Source organism: Amblyomma maculatum, chromosome 1, assembly GCF_055883805.1.
Source record: "Amblyomma maculatum isolate TAMU_Amacu chromosome 1, ASM5588380v1, whole genome shotgun sequence".
Taxonomy (NCBI): Eukaryota; Metazoa; Arthropoda; class Arachnida; order Ixodida; family Ixodidae; genus Amblyomma; species Amblyomma maculatum.
Window position 1 is genome coordinate 216,940,521 of NC_139344.1, and position 21,813 is coordinate 216,962,333.

General features: G+C 46.8%; 1 protein-coding gene across 1 annotated transcript in view; it reads right to left on the minus strand.

Moving 5' to 3' along the window:
- The window catches only part of jp (junctophilin), a 95,358-nt gene that overhangs the window by 59,995 nt on the left and 13,550 nt on the right, over positions 1–21,813 (minus strand). The window lies entirely within an intron of this gene.

Consider the following 21,813-nt stretch of genomic DNA (forward strand, 5'->3'; position numbering starts at 1 on the left):
ATACTCAAGCCGGGAACTGAAATTGACGCTGATAAAAAGAAGGGGCTTTTTAACGTTATGAGAGATTCGATTTAAGAGTAGTCGGGATGGGCGTCGTATGCTGCTTAACAAAGCAGAGGCAGAGAAAAATAGTGCTCAAGGTGTTCTATCTCTCATCAATAATGTGCAACGCATAGGAGCCAGTGCGGTCAGCAAAGTGTGTAAAATTGTCACACTTTAAATTTTTACCCCCCAAACCGGGCAAATGGCACAGCTAAGCTCCTCCACATGGGAGCTCTTTGCTGCCAAGAATACGGCCACTAAGACAAAAACAAAGGGCGTAGTATTTCGGGATTTTTATTTTTTATTCAGTTACGGGCAGAAACTACTCCGTACAACGATAATTGCGACAAAGTCACTGCCGAGTAGTTTCTGTTTATTAACGCCGCAATATGCGCCATTTCAGGCTCAAATGAAAGTGGACTATGAACTAACATGGTAGAGGTTATAAAGACTGAGACTCTTCCTTTTAATTCCTTTATCGTATTAATACATCTTTTCTGAAAGGATCACTCGAATGTGCATCAAACGAATTAGTGTTTCGATGGCTGATTAGTTAATATATTGTTCCTCTGGTTTTTTCGGAACAACCATACGTAAGAGCTTCAGCGTTGGCGGCTAAATCAGCCAGAAATTATCTGGACAGCCATTATCAGCGAATCAATACAAGTGTTTACTGCGAAATATTTCGAAACGGAGGGGTCTGGCAGCTATAGACACGCTGTTTAACGATTGGTCCAGCGTGCACGACTTCCGCCGATGAGCCATGAATAAACTCGATCTACAGAAAAAAAAAAAAAAAAAGATTCAGTCATAAAGATTTGCGCCATGATTTCAGAAATAAAACCTCTAGAGCAAGGAAAATGTCACGTGTGGTAACCAAACTTGTGGCACTTTCGGCCATGACTTGTTTGTACAGCAGCAGGATTAGTCAAACATTACCAAATACTGCCGTTAAGCATTGAAATTTGCTCGTTATTGCAGTATTTATTTCAACATTAAATTTATTTTTCTTATCGTACCGCTTCTGTTTGAAAGTTTCGGTAATCCTAGTCACTAATCCCGACGCCTCTTTCCAAGCTTTATTTTGCCCATGCTTATCCTTGACAGGCACATAACTTGCGTAACAGACTCCGAAATGCATGCATTAGAGCTGCAAAAAAAAAAAAAAAAAAAGTAATAAAGGTATCAGTAGGCGACCTTTACTGCCTTGCTTGTTTTGTTATAACCTCGTTTACGGAGACGCGCAAAAAGTGTAAAAAATGTTCACGATGATAAAGAGTTAGCGCGTGCATCTAGTATACGCAGCACTTCCCTCTTCGTTAGAGCCCTTTGCGAGATAAATGGATGAAGCCGTCGCTCGGCCGCGGAGCACCAAACGCGGAGAGAGGGGGGGGGGGGGGGGGGACAAGCTTCGCTCCCCCGCTCGCTGAGGCGCAAGATGAAAACTCGAGAGCGTAAGGGGTTTTAAAGCGGCCCGATTTTCATAGGCACGTGCCCCGATCACACAAGGTGGATCGGCGTGGAAGGTACGCCTTTCTGGGCGGAGATAATCTGTGAAGAACAGGAGCGAATCGCGAGCAAAATTCCGGGCAAAGTGGAGAGGAGTGGGGGAACACAGAGAGAAAGGGTTGAGCGAGGGGTAGATGAGCGCCATCCACCGGAGCGCGCCGGCCGCATCGCAGCTCTCGTGGAGCGCAAGAGCTTCTTGAGGCAGAGAGGGGACACCCGCCGCAGTCGGCACAGAAAATAGATGAGCAGCGCCGAATGCGGGAGGAGTGCTCGGGTATGCCCGGAGCTCGGACCCGCGGAGCCCGCGCGCCGCTGGCCGAGAAACCGGCCGGTGGAGAAGGAAGGGGCCTGGAAGAGCAAGAATGACAGCGTGCTCCGCAGGCATACCCCCCCCCCCCCCCCCCCCCCCCCACTAGAAGGGGCCGGAAGCAATATGGGTTGCGCTAGCCGATCTCGCTACAATGTAGAAGGCCGGTGTCGACGCCAGGCCGCGCCCATTTATCCTTCATTCATCGCCATTTATCGCATTTCTCTCTCTCCGACATCACGGCGCTAATCATTATGAGACCCAGGGCCCCTCTTCACGCACCAAGGAGGCAGCAGCAGCGGCTATTCGTCCTGACCGAGCGCCCGAAGATACCCGCGGGCCACCAAACACCGGCGCCCATTTGTAGTGTGTTCTCACGGCCACGTCGAACGACCACCGCGGCTCCGCGGAAATTCTCTCCGCAGGAGATTCGCGGAAAAGGACCGACCGGAGAAATGCCGCGGTAGTGAAGAGTTAAATAAAAAGGGAGAACATTGAGGTCCCAGGTCGTTTCGCGGAACTGAGAGTGCAAACGGGACGCAAACACGATGGCTGCGGAGGCACGCCAGCAGCACCGCGCGTGACTCTTACCCTTTGTATTGCGCGCGTGCGTGTTCCTGAAAGCATAAACCTCTACTACTTTGGCGCGCCTCGCCCTAAAAATTTGCCCACTGGAGGCTGCAAAGTGACAGAAAGTAACGAAATGAATAAAAGCACAAAACGTCTGAGTTTGGTGTTGTTGCTCGCAAATGTTAACCAGGCGAACTTTTCGGCATACTTTGCCCGCTAGAAAGGCAGCTTGCAGCGCAAAGTTTTATTTATTTGTTTTATTTATTTACAGCAAGCTGTTAACCTCAGGTGAGTCTGGGACAGGTTTGAGAAATTGCATCACAAAAAGGAACACGTTCAAGATAGCGAAAACTAGAAAAGAAATTCGAAGCACCCAACAGTAACTTAATACCAAACAGGGACTTGAAATTAGTAACGAAACCGAGAAAAAAAAAATTAAGAGAGACACATTCTCATAAATATCAGCTCGAGAAACACACAAATGAATGACGGGGCTTGAATAAAATGACATTAGGGATCGTTAGTTGTGCTAAGTAAATTAGAGAGAAACGAAGGGAGCGTAGTGGCATTAACATGATCATCAGGCAGGAAATTTCAGTCTCTAACCGCTTAGAGCAAATGAATACTTAAATGAATCATTAATGAATCTATATCGTTTTAAATGTCTAGAATGTTTGTTCCACGTATTGCGTGAAGTTGACGGACACAAAAAGCAATTAGCGTCAATTTTGAGGCAATTATTTACAATCAGGAAAATAAAAACCTGCGAGATGCCGTTTTCGAAGCTTCTAAAAAGAAGGAGAATAAGTAGTGTTATTTGCCGAATCTAAGCGAGAGCCTATTTCGGGTGGTCATGTAGAACAGATAGGTTGAAACATACTTTATTTAATACGACTGAGTATAATTATCCGCTTAACATTAACGATTGAAATTTCAGCTTCTTTGCATACGCACCCAAAAAATCGTCTTATGTCATCTATTTACTGCCTCTACTCTATTGAGAAACTTATTCAAGTGCTATGAACCAAGAGCACAAAATACGAAGTGTTCGCTGGAAAAGCATATGCCTTTAAAATTCCAGGCCTGACGCTATGTCTCTATAACTTCATGCAGTCACCTTTCAAATAGAATGCTGGCGCTACAATAGTTCATCCATCCAATAAACATCGGAAAGAGTAAGCATCGAATCTGGCTTCTCTTGTGTTAACGAAAAGCGTGGATTTAGCTGTAAAATAAGACTTGTTCTCGGGGTTACAGACTTCAAGGAGTTTCAAGCTAATATCAAGATGCACTTAATAGAAAGCCCCACTGCTTAAATTAACTTAAGTAAGAGAAAAGGCATCCTTTAAAAAGGAATCACCCTCCTGTAGTGGGTAGCCCTTTATGATGTACCGTGGTCATGCTTTCTTTCTCGTAAAGCTTTTTACATAGCACACATTAGGGCTAGGAAATTTAAATGAATTGAGAGGGAATAAACGAAGGTGGAGTGAGGTTTTGAACATGAATTTCAATGATTGTTTGTAGGATAATCGTAATTATATCTATGGGGATGAAATCTGCTAGACAGTTATGACTAGAAGAAAAACAAAAGGAGGGGGGAGGGGAGGGGGAGGGGAGGGGGAGGGGGGGGGGCTCCTGATGAAAAGGTTTATATACCTCAAAAAGTGCCCTTTTGTAGAAAATGGAGCAAAATAATCTAGAAACTCCCACTTTCTGCCCTACATGACAACAAAAGTGTAAAAAAAAAAAAAAAAAAAAAAAAAAACGTTCAAATGGCAAGTGCTTATGCGCGTCATACTTTCTGAACGATAGAACAATGCTCTCGCAGAACGTTACCAAATCTACGAATTCGCAAATTTAAAAAAAAAAAGGAGATGCAAATAAAGCTTTCTAAAAACTCCCAACGCTACGGCTCGGTGTCTGAACAACAAGCAATGAGAAAAGTATCTTTAAAGACGAGAATACCAAAGTGTAAGATATTTTCTGAAAATGTTATAAAATTTACCTAATAATATTAAAAATGTCTCACCCCTTCCTAAACAATGAATACTAGTTTGAAAATGGTTACAGTAGTCTATAGAATCTAGTATAGCGTAAAAAAAAGAAATATATATAAGTGCCTGTATGCATCTTGATATGAAGCCCTTGCCTGGGACTCAGCAAGGCCTGCTGACTTCCTACCGAGTTCCGAGAGCTGCAAGAATTGTGTAAATACTTCGTGACTTTAGGAATACTTCTTTTTCGTTCCAATATATGCCATGTAAGAAAAACAATAACCAGCGTCGAGGTGAAGCTGTTTTTTTTTTTCTTTTTTGTTTTTTTTTTTTTCTGGAGAAATGCTAGTCAAGTCTACAAATACTTCCACCCGCCGCCGCTTGCTCAGTGGATAAAGCGCGCTTCAAGAAATTTGCATACTGAGAGGCAATTCTTTTCCTTCCAGTTGACTACGAAAATTGCTCTTCCCTGCTTGCCGTCAACTTGGCATGGCCAAGTTCGCGAAGTCTCACTTTCTACTAGGGCGCGTCTCATCGCTGTAAACAGCTAGCCTCTACCACCCAGACATCACGATTCATTGGTCAATATTGGTAATGTGTTGGCAAGTCCGGTCCAGCATAGGACCAGTGCATTTTCAACATAGTGCCAATGTTGGGCTGGGGGTATGTCCTGCCCGGGCAGCGCCCAGCGTCCGGGCGCGCTTCTTTAAACTTTGGCTCACGTAATGTGGGGCGCCGTTTATAATGAAGGTACTGCCAAAATAGTTACGCATGCCATTGCACGTCATCCAGCGTGTTAGTTGAATGCTTTGTAGACTCTTAAAAGGTCCCTCCTCTTTGCGATAAAATAAGCCTCATTTTCAAGGCGTGTGAGGCAAAAGCGTTCTCGGGTTAGTTATAAGCCCCCGGAATAAGTTAAAACTTGGAGCGTGAACCGCGAAATATTCGGAGTTGCATTGCGGAAGGCAAAAGTCTTCACTGCAGCAGATTGAGTATTGCGAAAAATGAAAAAAGACATTGAAGGAACGTTACACGAGGCAAGTACACCTCTAAAGTCTTACTTTAACTAGCCATCGCAGCTTAATGCGCCACGCAGTTGTTCTCCGAAGTTCGATGCAGAAGTTATAATACATTCTGGGGCGGCGGGAAAGTAAAACCAGAATCTCAGTAAAGACTGCACCATACACACATACATAGAAGATTCGAAAATGCACCACATCTCTACTACGGAAATTCGGGAGGGGGGGGGGGGGGGGGGGGAGGAGAGGAAAGATGTGAAAGCTAATTTTGTTTGTCTATTACTTTTTCACACCTGTTTCTTTCAATACCTCGAATCCCGTGTTGCATTCGGAGACGAGGAGCGATCACAGCGCCGTCTCAGGTGTGGACGGATTGCCGCGCTTTGAAAATCTTGGTGATTTCCATTTGCGCGCCGAGACGTTGCCACGGAGCAACCGATGGCGCGCAATAATAGCGGCGCCTCTGGGAAATTTCCCAGAAGTCGGCGCCCAACGGCGCGCTCTACGCGTCGCCTGAATGCGCTCGCTTGAGCAACTGCTCCCCACGGGCCGAATGGCTAATATGAACGCGGGGCGAGAAAGAGCGAACTCGCCCGAAGGACCCAGCTGCACGTGAATTGTGCCGCGTGCGTCTTACGAAGCTGTTTCGACACGGGTCCAGTTTCTTCCGCGAGCCGAGGCGGGCCACGACAGAGCCGGAGAAAAGCCCACGCCACTCGCTTTTGTACAGCCTTCGGAAACCCAACCGTGATCGCTTGCTCAGAAGCTCCACGTGCGGACGAAGTAGTGGTCATGGCAGTGTTCCTATGCATATCCGATGAGGAAAGAGAAACAAACAAGCAGCTACCGTCAGACAACAGCACGTCGTGCGCAGTCGCGCACAGTGTGCTAGGGCGCTCATAGCGCTATTTCGTCACCAAATCTTTTGTGTCTGCTATGTCTACTTACGGAACTTTTCTAAGCCTGCGGAAAATTCGCATATCCTCTGGTGATACATTATCGACGTAGTAAATTCGTCCAACTTTTTCGGATTCATAACAGCCTTGTTAAATCCTGCCGTATGTAGAGAAAAACCGTATGTAGAAGATATTCTGTTAAGGAATCTTCAATTTTCTCTGATTGGCGCTTATGAATTTATATATATGTCGGGATTTGCAACCTACTCGACATGTTCTGTCGTGTCTGGCCTAACCTAAACAACTGTTCCTAAAAACAAAATGATCCTAATTAACCCATTTTCGTTCCATTCCATCGGGTCGGCGGAGTGGGACGTCGAATGTAATTAAGCAGGCCAGTGCGGGGGTCTGCCGAAGATGAGGAGGACGATTGTTCCCAATGAGCGGGACCTGCATGCTGGACCACTGCTTGAACTTTCTCGACGTCTCCAACCCAAGCTGCATACCAAAATTCATAAATAAGCGTATGAATCTTTTCTGTCGCTTTTGTGGCGAGAAAGGTGGCTTCGACCTAATCATGTGACCGTGCAATCTCCATAAGCCTTCCTCAGAACTCTTGCTTGATCCCTCTTCAAAAGCTTGGGATAAGCTAGGGTCCAGCGATGACCGGGAGTTTAGACCGGGGACATAAAATGGGCCGGCGTTGCCGAAGTCTCCAGGGCCTGCAGCACGCTAGCTAACTTGCCTCATTCGCTTACCGCTGTGCTTAATAAAGTTTTGTAAGCCCCAGCCTCGCTACAAGTGCTACCTTGATGCTGTCTTCTGTTCTCAACTCAAAACTCCTCACCACCTTTAAATAATTTGTAGTCTCCCATTGCAGGCACTTAACTCTGCGCTAAAAGTGAAGCACAGTATCATTCGCTCTTTTTCTCCACATGCTTTTTTTTATTATTTTGGGGTTGCGAAAACGAGACCGCGATTTTCCAATGCGGTATGCTAACATCTTCCAGCGAGTGAAATTAAGTGTTTCGGCTTTTGCATGTTATTGCATCCCATAGTTGCTACAAAGTCGTCCACATTTTCAACGTTGGCTACAAAGATGTCCAGTAATTTTTTATTGCTGTGTGAGATCAAGAAGGACGATTGGACAATCTCCCATTCCTCCTCCTCCCTCCACTGCACTCCTTTCACGTTAGTTGCTTACTTCTCATTGTTTGTCACTTATAGCGAAACGCGTGACGTAGAGGGCTTGTGGGGAACCTTCAAATTAAGGAAAAAAAAAATAAAGCTCTTCAAAACTAGTCTCACCCTACTTACCTTCTAAGGCTGTTTTAAGTTAACAGCGCGCTGAAAAACATTGGATGTTAAAAAATGCATACACGTATTGGGAGAAAGGCCGTGTTGTGTAAAAAAAGGCACCATAGAAAAAAGCCGGTTTTTATTTAATAGGCTAATGTTTTATTGGCGGGTTCTCTTAAGAAACAATTCAAATGTGCTTAACTTTGTCGCACAGTACCCACAATTGTGGCGCAACAAACACAATCACATGAATAGAAAACACAACACAGGCGCACACAACCAGCTGTAATATGGAACTGAACACGCACTTCCTCTTCACCACACATCCTCTTCTACACCCAAGTACATCTTCTTCACCCCCTCTCTTCTTAGGTGTAGAAGAGTATGTAGCTGAGTGGTGAAGAGGAAGTGCGTGTTCAGTTCCATATTACCGTTGGTAGTGTGCGCCTGTGTTGCGTTTTCTATTCATGTGATTGTGTTTGTTGCGCCACATATCTGGGTACTATGCAGCACCAAGTCGCCCTTCGAGCTGTTATTTTGAGATAACTTTGTCGCCTTTATCCGATAAGACATGCAAGATATCATATCAACAGAGTGGTGTAAATGCGCAATCGTATAATGAAAATGCTGACTCTGCTCATGGTGCTGATGGCATATCTAGCTATATTGAAGCATTGTGCAAGTGAAAGAACTCCTTTTACGGTGACAATATTTAATAAATACCTAGTATCAAAAACTACCCATCGGCTGGAAACTGGCGAATATAACATCCATACACAAAGATAGTGACCGCTCAAACGAATGCGATTATCGATCAGTGCTCCTAACCGTTGCTCTCTATAATAAATTACAACATATCACATAGTCTTCTTCTACGAAGAACCTTAATGATAATAACTTCTTCACCCCCGCTCAAGGTGGCTTTTGTCTGGCACGGCTCAGCTAACGGAATACGTCCACGGCAATGCAGTAAGTTTAAATAGCGGTGTTCAAATAGATGCAGTTTTTCTTGACTTCCGCAAGACTTTTGATGCAGGCTTGCGTTTTAATTTTACCTAAATTATCATATTTAGGTACCATTTTTAGGCTTTTTGGTTGTATTCAGGATTATTTATATGCGCGGAAACAACCGGCAGTACGGACTTATTTATAGACGGTGTCACTTTGTAATTGGGCGCTCCGCAAGGCTCGGTCCATGGGCAATTGTAATTGATTGTTTCTTTTTAATGATCTGCCGAGTGATCTATGTCTTCGTGTTAGACTGTACGCTGATGTTTGAGTGGTTCACCGCCATGTCACGAGCGCAGATTGTGCTGCAGCCTGATGTAGGTAAGGTGTGCGGAAGGTGTAATATTTGGACTCTCAACGCAGCGAAATGTTTCCGCATGTAATTTAAAAATAAAAGAAACAAGGTATGCAGTAACTGTAGTCAGTCTCTTGTTGGAATTCGTCAAGTATCTCGAGGTCGCGTTTAAAGCGGCATTAAATTGGACTGCGCGCGTTTGCACTGTAACTGCCAAAGCCTTGTGCCTTCTCTGCCTCTTTCAAAGAAATTTCAAGCAGGGTACTTCAACCTTGGAGGAAACACTGCACGTCACGAATGTTAGGCAAATTCTTGAATATAGATGCGCGGCTTGAGATCTGTTTCAAATTATCTTAAAATACAAATTAAAGCGAGTGCAGAAGCGACTTCGGATATTTGCAACTGAGAACTATAATTTTGATGTTATAGGAGCTCCGAACTTTGAGAAGCGCTAGGGTGGAAACTCTTATCACAGTGCAAAAAAGCATTAAGATCAAAGTTCTCGCTTTACGTTTACAATAAAGAACATAATCAATAAAAGGTCCCATTAATGGAGCCTCACTATGCTTCATGAAGGAGAGGTAATTACCAAGGTAATTACCAGTTATTTGATTAATGTCCTTTGTTATTTCTTATGAAACAAATGAATTTGTATGAGAGCATTTGCATGCCTGAATTTTAGGCTGACTTGGAAAAGGTATACTGTTCCTTCGGTATTCACTATTCTCGTAGCTGATTGCGTGCTCCGAAGAAGCAGCTCATGCTTTCCCCTCTTTTTTTTTCTTGCATATGCTGCTAATGATTTTTGTTTTATTTTTTATTACTGCGCTCTATTTCGTTGTGACGAATTATTTTCGTGTCTTTAAATTTAATTGATCTTTCTACAGTAGTTGCACCCAGGGTGCTTTTGGTGTATTGAATAAACAAATAAGTAAATAAAAACTGAGTCATACAGTGAACAATTGCATTTCCTGCAAACACAGCCGCAGCCACACATAAGAGTTGGGCGACTTGAAGCACACTGACAGAACTCATTTCATAGGATAAGGTACTGCTTAATTTCGGGCACTTGAGCATCAAGCACAATTTGTGGCCACGTTTCGATCCAGGTGGAAAACAAAAATAGCTGCAGGTTGTCTGACGTCACTGCACGTTGAAGGACCCCAGATGGTCTTCATTAACTCTGTGTCCTCCCTCTTCTGCGCACCTATTTCTTCTTTCACTCCCTTCTTCACTTTTCCGCCACGACGCGCTTAAGGGGTCCATTGAAGGTGAGACAGATATTGAACCCTTTCTTTCTCGAAAATCTATTACCTAACATTGTGAACCGAGCCTGCGCAAACAAAATATACGCTGCCAAGCAAATCTTGCCCCCCTTGCTCCCATCCAAGTGCAAAGGAGCGCGCTCGGTGTTTGGCAAGAGGAATAACAGGTGCCCGCTCCTTGTAAGCGACTCAAAAGGACACGACGGAAAGGCCGCAGTTCACGCAGCGTATCATCGCGGCCCCTATAGCTCGAGCCACACGTAAATCCCCACTCTTAGCTAGCGCCGTACTGCGGCAAAGACACGCGCCCATGCGTACACCACGCCGCGTCCAGCGATCTCGTTCTCCTCTCTGCATCAATATTTATTCTCCGTGGCGCGCATCATCACGAGCGGCGAGCGCGGCGAGCACGCACGGGCGCCTCGTGAGGCTCGGGCGTCGTTCGTGCGTGCCCCTTGCGCGCCCACCCAGGCGGGAGTATCACGGCCGCTGCTGCGCCAAAGCCAGGATCCGCGAGCGTTACTCGGACGTTTACGAGACGCCGCGGCGGAAAGACGGCCGGTAATCAAAAGTAGCCGTGCCGCCGCCCTAGATTCGAGAGGAAAAGCTGGCCCATTCGCTCCGTGCCGGATTTACCGTTGGAGCCGCCCCTTGGTCCTGAATCCTCAGAGGGCTAGTTTGAACCGCTACGCATATTTATGCTCTTTTTCTTTGATAAAATAAGCCCCCCCCCCCCCCCCCCCCCCCGGAAATGTTTATTGTGATTTGTGGCGTGGATGGGAAAACTCAGTGGCTAAGTGCAATGCAGCTTTGCGCACTTCCGGTGGTAGTGACGTCAAATGCTGAAACCGATATTCCTCTCTCTCCGGTGGTGCTGGAGAGCTTGTGATGGGGGTGGTGGAGAAAAACACTTATTAGGTAATATTAACCTGAGAGTAAAAAAAAAATGGGGGGGCTTTGATGTTGAGGATATTGTTTTACCTCTCTTACACATTTTACTCCGGCTGTATGTATTTAATTTCTATCAAATCAAAAGCAACAGCCGAAATTTCAGGAGGTAGTGCCCCCTTTCAAAAAGTAGTGTAAAATTAAAAGAAAGCACTGACAGGTTTCGCTTTCAGTAGGTCAAATATTTTTGCAGGCAGCAGATGGGGGGGGGGGGGGGGGGGGGCTTTAGATATTTTTTTTTGATATATAGTGACAATGGGCAGAACGCTTTCATTGCAGTGCATCTTTCCCAACTGATGTTAGGCATACTCGAAAACAGGATGGTGCTAGATACAAGCGAAAATGAGCTCTAAATGTTAATGCTGATGCCTACCCCGGGTGGACTCCTAATCATTGTCAGTGGAAGTTTGTGCCCCATAATTTCTTCATTTCTCCTCCATGCCTAAAAACGGAAAAAAGAAAAAAAATATACTTGATTAAAGAAGCACCGGAAATTCACAGACGGAGGAGCGCGTGTTTTCATATCTGCGGAAAGAGCCCACACGCATCGCAAACAATCTCGAGGTTGCGCCACATATAGTTAAAAGCTTCGCATTCATGGCAGCAGCTCCAGGACGCGGGTCGGCGTCACTTTGCCAAAGGAACAATAAAACGAATAATCGGCGGAGCGAATGCTCCCGACATCGCTGAATTTTCTTTCGCCCTTCACAGCGTGTAGTTTCTATGAGGCCTCGGTAACCATCAGAAAAAAAGCGTTGTCGATGTATGTCTGTTAACATTGCGTTCTCGTATGAAGACACGTGCCGTATTCTGCCACGCACAGGGTTGCGCCGTATACTGCCCAGGGCTTTGATGCTCTGTAGGGAAGACAAATGGGCGAGAGCCTTTCATAATACACGCACCGATCATCAGCTCTCAAGGTCGTTTTCGGCCCCTAAGGACGATGGCGCGAAGCTTTCCGCTTGTTACGAAACTAGCTTTGCATTCGAGCTAATCTCTTATCTGCGTTTTTAGCGAGGAAATGGTTTACATAAAGGTGCTTTCACGTTTCCTTGTTTTCTTTTCGTTTGTCTACACTGCAATCGTGTTTGTTTCCCTTTTTTTTTTTTTTTTACATAAGCGACCTTTCTACTCGCACCAAATTTCACATTCAGCTCTGGCTGGGACGTGTGTCTGCTTCTGGTGCGTGTTCAACGCATGGCAGCTGTGATGTGTGCTTGCTCCCAGAGTTTCTAATTCACATTATTCTGCGGGGAATAACAGAGGATATGCTGCCACGTCAAGAAACGAAGCGCCATGAATCGAGCATTCGTCCCGTCAGTATTGGAAAATGGCTCGTGTTCTCAACTATAGGTGAGAAAACAAATTACCACAGTTTGAGCAATGATTCAGGGCTGTGATTACGTAAAGTTGCCTTTAGATTTATTAGCTATTGTCTTTTATTAGCTATTGTAGCCCGCTCACGCCAGGGAAGAGTTTAAAGGGACAAAAAAGTGGGATATCAAGTTTGGCTAGACACATGTAGGTTAGCATCACGTCACAGCAAACATGTTATTTTTACCAGAGACAGAAATTTTGCAATCCAAAAAATTTCACAAAAAAAAAAAAAAAAACACGTGACGCGCAGAATTCTACATCGGTGACTGGTGACCCGTTTGTGCATATTTTAGAGCACCATTTCGCCATTAATGGGCAATTGCCATATAAATACGAAGAAAGAGCGTAGAATGCCACATATCTTATTAATTTTAAAAATTTGGCTGTGTTTAGCTGTGTTAACCCTAGTTGAATTGCGAAAGTAGCGGCTACTTGGCTACGCTTGTGGTTGTAGTCTGTAGTTAAGCGTTTGGTTTAGCTCTATTGTATAGACAAGACAAACTGTTCAGTTAACGACCAGGCTTTTATTTTTGATACCAATGATGACGCTGCGATGATCAGTGAAGTAGTGGGACCTGGTTTCCACTCTGCTGACAACGTGCTCTATATCTGCCGAGGCTCTGTGTTAAACCAAGTTTAAACTGCTTCCTCAATGTCTGGCGGTTTGAGGTTGGTGCTGGATCAACTAAAGTAGAAACCGCTCCCCTACAGCTTGAACGAAGGCGGAGTTCTTATCTTTATTAAAGTCCCCCGTCACGACAACCAACTCCTTTTCAGTTCGGCTGGGCATTCCGGTAGCCAGAACGTCCAACGCAGTTTCAACGCTGGCCTGGGGAGATATATACATCCCAGTTACGACGACTCCCGTCTCGTACAGTTTTACACAGATGGCGGCGCCATCTGTTGGAGCGCGTTCCGTTGAACCAGCGTTCCGTCGAACGCATCAAAGTTCACTGGCGTTTTAGTTGATAGTGGTAAAGTCGTTTATTGCATCTAAATATGGGGGACAGTTAAGCTCCGCCTTTAAGGGTATGACGCGATAGCATAGGCTACTAGCCCGCATATCAAGCCCCGCTTTAACCAAGCCTTAGCGGCTTATAGGGTTAACGTGAATACCAGGGTCCTGGCAGGCTGATTCTGTCATAACTGTTCCGTGTGAAACGAAAGAGCCAAGTTGGCAGCTCCTGCCCCGGTTTCGTCGTGCCTGCATTTGTGGCTACGGCATACGAGCATACGCGACGAGTCGAGCTGGCTGACATAGTGTCGCTTTCGCAAAAAAAAAAAAAAAAAAAAAAAAAAAAACGAAAAAAAAGGGGAAAAAAGAGAGAAAAAAAAACAAGAAAAAAAAAGTGAAACAGACGACAGAGAGAAAGATTATACGAAAAAATGATCGCCGCCTCTTTCGCCTCGTGTGTATTCTGTGCACTCAGCTGGCTACATGTGGCCATTGTCTGTGGCCAGCTCAAAACCGCAAGTTCTCAACGCCATTCGCACTCTGATGAGCGCGCTGGTTTTGTGAAGCGGTTGTGTTCGCACTTTAAGCGCCGAGTCGGCTACTTTGTGCAGGCTACGAGATTTCTGAAATTGCAGTGTCTGTTGAGCGCGTGCCAGCATGCAAGTCTATCGGCATACAAGCACAGCGTCTTTCACGTTTTCTGAGCACTGTAAACGAGGAGATGCTTTGAGATAGGTTGAAAGATATCTATTACGCAAGGAAGGTATTTATCGTCTTTCATTACAGGGCTACATGCAGCTGAATTTTCTTTGGCGGCACATACAGTTCCACGAAGAAAAGAAAATTTAGATAACACTTAATTACGTTACGTGCTGAGAATGCGATGGCATTGGAGTCAGAAGGCCTCTCGGCTTGCTCCTGATTCTCCACTCTCTTTGCTGCTCTCCGCATACGCTCTGCGCGTGCCCAGGCTTCATCTTCAGCTACATATTTCCATGGCCGCGGGGACTTTACACTACTGTAGACCCACGCCGTGTTGATCCTGGCTCCGTTCCAGCCTGTTGCACGGAGCTGTCTAGACACGTCTGAGCACGACTAACAGCTGCCAACTGACGCCGAGCCCGCCACAACGTTCGCGCATGTCACGTGATTAGTTCGCCTGCCATCATGGCCATATCGCGTGGTCTGATGACGCCACATTCCCCGTAGACCAACCAGCGCTTGGCCACGTCGTGTCATCTCGTTATGACGACGCCGGCAGACGGCGCATTTTTGCTCTTCGACTTTTATACGTTATTGTGTAAAGTGCTCAGCCAACCGATGTGTGTTCGTGAAGGTTATTCGTGCTATTTCTGCCAGCAGCCATAACAGGCATACGGTGGAATAGAGCTGGACGAAACCTGCCTGATTGTTTTTCGCCTGCAACCTACAGAAAGCAATTCACCACCTTAGAGAGAGAGAGAGAGAGAGAGAACGACCACCGCAGAGTCGACCACAAGGGGCATCTATGGTCGTACCCAATGCGTAGTTCGTCGATCAACAAGCCATAATAAACCATACAGCGTGCCTTTAGACAAGCAATACGCATGCCGTTTTTCGCTCAGATGTAGTGTCCAATGAAATATGCTGGAACGTGTCTACTGCTCGCATGCTTGCGAGAATCCCTCAAAGCTGACAGCGCACAAGCACCAGAGGCCACACGGTGGCCTCTTGCACCGCCTATAAGGGCGCCAATAACTCGAGCGACTTCTTTAAAATACACGCCTCATATTGCCACTCTCAACGAGCCACGTACACGCTGTTAATGCACGTACCACGTGCTTGGTGCATCATGCTTTATTCATGAAGGCCTGCACCTCACGCCGATCCACCTCGTGTTCACTTTTAACCAAAGACCTATGAAAATGACGAAAAAGTAGACGTAGTAAAAATTCGTTGCCTTATACTATAAACGTGAGCTACTAACGGCATAAAACAGTAACAGGTCATTAGGTTGCCTATACACCCAAGCGGGAATGATGCCGAACGTCTGACAATTCATTGCTTGAAGACCTTTTACATAAATGGCGTGTTATTCCTCAAACTTTGTCTTCCCCTCCCATCTGTAACTCCCGAGCCGGCCCCTGAGAATATTAAAAATAAATAAATGAGATTAAATTCGAAAATATTAGAGGAAAGGAATGGCTTGTTAAGATTCAAAGCGATCAAACAGTGCGCATTCGGTCGTATTAGCTACTGGGTTGGGCGCACGAAAATCCGGACTGCGGCGCGTTTCTTGAGCGAGGGTGACCCGGATTTTAGGATTTTGTTTCACAGAGCACTGACGGCCGATGACGCTTGTTTGTTCTGCAGTGTGCAGCTGCCATCGACATCTTCATGTAGTTTCTTCCCACGGTGGCTATTTTTACGGCATACGCAGGGGTTGCAACGAGACGCGCTGCGGCGGAGAGAACTTGCCCTTCTGTGGGAGGCTGAGACGGGTTGCGCTTGTATCTTGCCACCATGGCCGCTGACTAGGTCGACTGGCTATGGTTTCGGTTTGCGGATGCGTTTCTGGTCCTTGGAAGCGACATCCCTGATTCGTTATTAAGCTCTAGAGCAAATGCGACATATAAATGATGTAACTGTATTCATTTTTATCGGGCGGTTTGAAAGCAGTGGGGTTCCGAGACTTTCCATTTGCGATTTCCTCAATAACGCAGCCTACTTTCCACGCAGGAAAAAAAAAAAAAAAAAGTATGTAGGTAGTGTTCCAGAGTAATAATCTATGCACCCTGCTTGGTCTGATATTTTCCTGGTGTGTCCATTTAACCACAACATTCGCCTTAAGTTAAAGTGTGCGGATAAACCACCGGAAATTATTACGAATTCTGACGACTATAGAAAAAGCGTTACGTGGCCGCTTTCAGGCCGAACATTGATGCGTCGGACAAAGGGATGCCATGCCTGACGCCAGGTTTGCCTCTGTGAGGTGGATGCTATACGTGGTAAAGAAACGAATCCGAAACGAGGCACAGTAAAGGGGGATATACAGGCACTGTGTCGTCTTTTCAAGCGGTTCACTGCCGCCCCGTGTCACCCGTGCTTTGCTGTGACTTCTGTCTCGTACAGCACGGCAGAGAAACGCACTGCGCACCGTCCTTATTTGCAAAGCAACCAACGCGCTTTGCACGCTGAAAGCACAATAATCAAGGCTGCGTGGCACAGAGGCCTCCGAAGAGGCCCCACCGCGAAGCGATCAATGTGGCTGTCGTTGAAATAAAGTGCGTGTTAACTGACCCAGGTGAAAAGGAGCAATATAGTCAGCCTCCGTAAATTGCGACTATGACTTGCAGGTGAGCTCCCATGTAGTAAAAGAAAGGAAAACTCAGGTAGGGGACAAGGTACGGAAATAAGATATGCATTCAATGATGATTTGGTTTCGTTTATGTGGTTTAAGGTTCAAACGCGACTCAGGCTATGAGAGACGCGCAGTTATGGAGGGCTCCGGAAATTTAGGCCACCTGGGGTTCTTTAACGTGCGCAGCCATTGCACAGCACACGGGCGTCTTGCTTTTTGTCTCCGTCGAAAAGCGGTCCCCGCGACCCGGATTCAATCCCGCGTCCTTGAGCACAGTAGACTAGCGCCCTAACCACTGCACCACCGCGGCGGGACCAACAAGTGATACAGATCAAAACTTTGGCCACCGAGATACCAAAGTAGTGATGCTCAAAATAACATGTCGATTCAGTAAGGCATATTTTACGTGCCGAACCAACCTTGCAGGCAATATGGTATACCGTAGTAAAATTAAGACTCCACTACATATGATACATGTATTTTCGCAATCTTAGCCGTCTTTCATCTATAAGTTTTGTGCTTTGAAAAGCTAGGCGGCAGTACCGCTGAGTATCTGCTAGCGGCTAAATCGTTATCGTTTTCATCTTTAATCTGTTAGTCTGGATAATAGCGACGACAGGTAAACTACCAGAAGCTTTGAGGACTGAAATTTGGGGGAGTTGGTAGATACAGACTGATATTTCTGAACAACGCATCAAAGACGGGACGAAACAGAGACACAGACGAACGTTGCTTCTACACATGTTAGCTCCCGGTGCATCAGAAAACGCATTGACCAAGACGGCAGTGCGGGCGCGTGTTCATATTTCTCAACAGCAAGTAGAACTCTTGTTTGGTCTAGTTGGTAGATTCTGAATCAAAACTAATATGGCGCGATGGACGAGGACAAAGAAGGCAAACAAACGGCGCTAGTCCTGTCGTTTGTGTGCCTTTGTCCTCGTTCATCGCGCCGTATTTCTGATCATTTTCATTTTTGAGCGCATCAGAGATGAGACGAAACATGAACAAAGACAAGCTCTGCTTCTACAAACGTTCGAGCCGAGTATACCATAAATCTCATTGAGTAAGGCTGTAATTTGGACCCATTGGTACGTATTGCTCAACGGCGTACCAAAGAAGGGACCAAAGAGAGACCGAGACAAGCGCTTGTTTGTGTCTCATCCCGTTTCTGATGTGCTGTTGATCAATATGCGTCGTGAAAAACCAAGCTCGTTATCCGGGGAAGCGGTTGATGGTAGAAGCTCCTCAAGCCGCGAAGGACGTCAGGGAGACCGTGCGCGCTACTTAGCTCAAAGAACAGGATCGCGGAAAGGCGAAGGCATATTTAGTAGCCCTGGGAGCTGGTCGATACCCCAGAACGGCTCATGCACAATCTGTGGCCGCCCTAGACTCTACGCTTGCCAAATCATAATTGCTTCATGATGTATTCTTAGTGTTATTCGTTGCACATCGTGCCCTGTTGAAAGAAAAAGAGGTATACGTGTAATTGAAAGGACAAAAATGCCGTTCAGGATCTGCACTCCATGACTTACAAATGGGAAGAAATGCAGCATTAATCATGGGTCCTGGAGCTGCTTCGGTGCAATCACTTCTTGGTATAAATCTGATTTTTTTTTCTCGGCAGCATACGCTGAGTGCCTTAACTGCTGTATCCGTATGTCGGCGATTTTTCTCAGTATTCGCTAGTTTATTAAAACAAAGTCTTCCGATTGAGTGGAGGCTTCTTTCAGTACGTGTCTGTTGAGCTCGGCAGGTATTATATGATAGCGATCACGGTTATTCGAATAATACGTCAAAATTTGTTTGATTCTTTTTGTTTTAATTTTTAATTATGCCCCGTGTAGCGATTCCACATGTTAAAATGAGCTGCCTGCTTGAGAAGGAAGCGCTATAGCGCCCTCCGTAAGGTGGTGCAGCCGTCTGCAGCCGGCCGACGCATTCAAATGGAGATAAAGGCCGCGCAGAGTCCTTCCCGTGCGCTGTCTGACACTGTGACCACGGTCACCTAGACTGCCAAGATAGAAAGAGCGCCAACTCGAGTTCACCGTAATACATTCGATGCAAGCCGCAAATTTCATGTCACGCGGTCAGCATTTTCCGGTTGCGTAATTTCCTGATAGGCCTGACCATTGCACGGCTATTTTATTCATGACAGAACTATGTTCTGCTTTCCCCATAAGTCATTTCACTCTTCCCACATGACGTTTCCTGTCCTCTGTGGGCACTGTAACCACGTGACCTACATTGTAGGCCCGAACCTCTGTGGCGGTAATCCATGTCACTACGCGCCGCACGACACTGCCTAACGAGTTCATATCTTTGGTTTCCCTTTCAACGTCGTCTCTTTTTTGCTTTCTAGCGTCGCTCGACGTTTATTGTCCACAAATGAGCTTCTTTATGAGCTCGGCCTCAGCCGACGAAAACCGGCAGCGAGAATCGCGCACTGGCGAACGCACACCACCGAGCCTGCTGCTCTTTTAAGCGGGGAAGGGGGGGGGGGAGGGGGGAACTGGCTCAACGCTGAAAACGAATCGCGTCGCTCTGTCGCCATGCTGAGCATCCGCGCAGAACCACCTCTCTCCTTCTCTCTGCCAGCCCCCGTTTTCCCTCTCTTCATCTCTCCAGTCGCGCATTGCAGAGCGTCATTAACGAAATGAGTGCGCTGGGAGCTGTAGCTCCGTTCTGTCCCTGTTTATTTTTTTTTTTTTTCCTTCTCTCGTTCGGGGATGGCTGCAGCGAAGCTTGGTCCCGCCGGGCTGCCGATCGAAATGACGCGCGGCTGAGGGCGACCCAAACAAACGGCGGCGGATAAGCTGCCCCCCGGCCACTCCAGTCTCGAGCTGATCCGACCAACAGCTAATGAGTGCATCGGTCAGCTCCGATCTCGGTCACACCGACTTTCCGCTGGGGCACTGGCGGCTCCGGTAGGGTAGCTCTTGCGCCTCGCACCGCGTACAATATGAACAGGCTGAGGTCGCGGTAGTGTGCGCCGATAACCCTTGCGCATGACGCAGCCCAATGTACTGAGCGGCTATAAATTTCGAGGCAGTGTGAAAAGTTGGCGTGGGGGGCAAATGCTAAGTGCATTGTCAGATTGTAATTGCGAACGCACCTAGTAGTTGTGGCTGAGGTGGAAAATCTTCGTTTTGCTACTGCTGCGTAAGAACAGGTCCTGCTTACGCCGTAAGTACGAGTTACAGGACTTCTAGAAAACGCATGCGGAGTGCAGAGTCGTGCTATACGCTAGACGACGTCCGCTTGCAAACGAGGATCTTTCCGCGCCGTATAACTGCTCGGCGCATGGCTGCACAGTCTTCTCTCCTTTAAAGAAATCGTTTCGCTGCGTACGGCAACTGTGCCAGCGATATAAATCGGTGTAAAGGATTACGACAAAATGCGCAAGTGTAAAAAAAAAAAAAAAAGACAACAGTGTGAGAGAGAGGAACGAAAGAGGTATTCGCGAAGAATATTACACCGAAGCTAAGGCATAAAGCAAATCGTATCAAGAAACTGTAAGACGCTTCTCTTTTGATTCGTTTTGTTTTGCTTCATCTTTGCTTGATTTGGTATAAATTTAGCCTTTACTACAGAATCGCTAATACGCTGCCTCGTTAAGCCTTATTACTTAAAAAATGCGGCACATTAGAGAGAAGTTTTCTTAGCCTCAAAAGGAACATGTCAAAGACGCCCCCAGCACAATAAAAAAAAAATCCGTCGAGGTTACAGCTACCTAAAAATCTAGAGGAATGGGTGAGATCGCTCTCGACATCACTGAGCAGTGAGATAGGTATATAAAAAGAAGCAAAAAGGCTTGCTATTCCTCTTACACGAGGACAAATGCATTGAATAACACAGAGTAACGGTGCTATCAGTGTACGCGATGGAGGACTCCCAGCGAGCGCAGAATGAAGAGAGCCTTCACCAGCGCCACTAGTCAGTGCGCTGTGCTTGCTTTGCAGAGGGACCTTCGGAGCACATTCTGCAAGGTCGCATTCTGTTGCTAACGCGCGTACACGTACGGTGACTCTCTCTCCTCTCGCCTTTTCTCTACCACATGCGCCGAGCGCCCTCACTGCGAGCCCACTTGTGAAGTATTCGCCGAAAGCGCCCGTGGATAGCACTGCTGGGGTTATGCTGCTGCGTAGCAACCGTTGGGAGCCCGGTCCGAAACCGCGCGTGCCTTCACTTGCTGCTGCGCTTTTTGCTACTGCTGCTGCGTTCTCGCGTTATAGTCCCGAGTGATGTTCTTGCGTGGCGTGGAACGCCAGCCTGATAACGTATTCTGCATCGAGGGAGGGAAACTCGGCGCGTGTACTGAGTACACGCGATCTCACTTCTCCACAAACTCGGAGGAATATTTATCAAGTGCAGCGTGGAAGCTTTCTCTGCTTTGAAAATAGCTGCCTATTTTTCCTAATGTTTCCGTAGGGACACTCTCGAAAACAGTGTTCGGAGCCGCGGATCTGCACCGGCAGGTGGAAAACGTTAATAAGAAGTAGGAGTAAAAGCCTCGCCATTCATGACTCAGAACCCCAGAAGATTCCTAGGTAAGCTGCAGCCACGCTCCGTTAGTCATCGCGTGACCGCTTGCTTGGCAATAAAACAAAGACTGAAAAAACCCGAGTGTGACGAATCCAAGCTCCGGGCCACGATTTCGGTGGCCCGCGGAAACGGGAACTCGCCCAGACGCCATAAAGCACTCGGCGAGGGCCCCCGCAGCGGCGGCACCGTCAATTTTGAGTCAGTCCAAGGTGACGCAGCCCCGCTCACCCGCGGCACTCCGCGGAGGACTTTAGCGGAGGGGGGGCACGCGGCGCTCCCAGCGGCAGTCCGGTCAACCTCCGCCGTTCACGGAGCGAACTACTTCCACGTGCTTGCGTGGTGTCTCGGCCCGGTAAAAATAACGCCCGCCGCGACCGTCCGACGCCTACAAGTGCACGCGGGCTCACGTGCACTGCTGTCAGGGCGTCGAGCAGCTCAGACGCAAAT